A 1225-nucleotide genomic window follows, 5' to 3' on the forward strand; every position below is an offset into this window, starting at 1 on the left:
AAACCAGGTATAGTAATAAATAATACCTCAAACTAAAGTTAGGATAATATAATTGACATTGCTGGATTCCTTGTAAGACCAGGAATATTTTGAATATAAATGTCATATATTTTGTACAAAAGATAACATATTTACTCAGAGTAAACATTATATCTAAAATTTGTATGTCTAATGCAAAATCTATGATGTTTATATTCAAAATGATCATCAAATTGTAAGAATTCCAACAATGTAAATTATATTCTGGCCGGATAATTTGTATGAATTTTATGAGCTAAATAAAAAAATTATACTTCACCCGCGTAAAGGGGTACACCCACCGCGGAATGTGAGCATCCTGGGTTCTGGCAGGGCACCGTGTAAATGTGGAAACGCGGAATGTGGGACCGCATAAAGTGAGGGTTGACTACAGTTTTATACTGTACTGTATACAGTACAGTATATTATCTCATTATTATTCATGAGCTAAAAATTAGATGATATGTAAAATAACAAACCACTGCACAACAATAAATACACTGTACTGGTATCTGCCAGTTACTTATTTATTTTGATCTAATACAGCCAAGTTTGATGAATTTCTTGTGTTACTGATTTCTCTTTAACGAGTGTGGTGGATATGTGAATACTGTACTATATTTGCCTCCTGTCCTGGCTTGCACCTGGGGCATCCTCCACGTCATCCAACTGTGAATGGGTCCCTAACTTTACAATTGGGGAAAATGAATGGTCATGTACAGTGCTTGTCACACTAGTGTACACCCACTAAAAAATTATTCGGCAACAGTTTCATATTGTAACATGTCGTAAGGGTGCTGAATAATTTTTTATTGGGTGTACATTAATGTTGAAGTATTATGTACAGTAATGTTGTACACCAAACATTACTGTATGCCCTATAAAAAATTATTCAGCACCCTTAAATACGGCGTGATACAATAATACACGGGTGCCGAATAATTTTATAGTGGGTGTACTTTATTGCATATAAATGAGGGCTACCTTAGTCTACAATTTACTGTATCTGGACTGCCTCTAACAGGCTATCAGGTCTATGGGACCCATTTTAACATTCAAAGAAAAACAGACAGACAGAGACAGGCAGGCAGGCAAGCAGACAGACAGACTGAGAGTAATCCTAAAGAACCCTTCTGGTTTTGCCAGATAGGAACTAATACAGTAATGGTAATTTAAAAGACTATAAGTGTATTAGAAAATGCTCCTG

This window comes from Homarus americanus, unplaced genomic scaffold (genome assembly GCF_018991925.1).
Source record: "Homarus americanus isolate GMGI-L3 unplaced genomic scaffold, GMGI_Hamer_2.0 scaffold48393, whole genome shotgun sequence".
NCBI lineage: Eukaryota > Metazoa > Arthropoda > Malacostraca > Decapoda > Nephropidae > Homarus > Homarus americanus.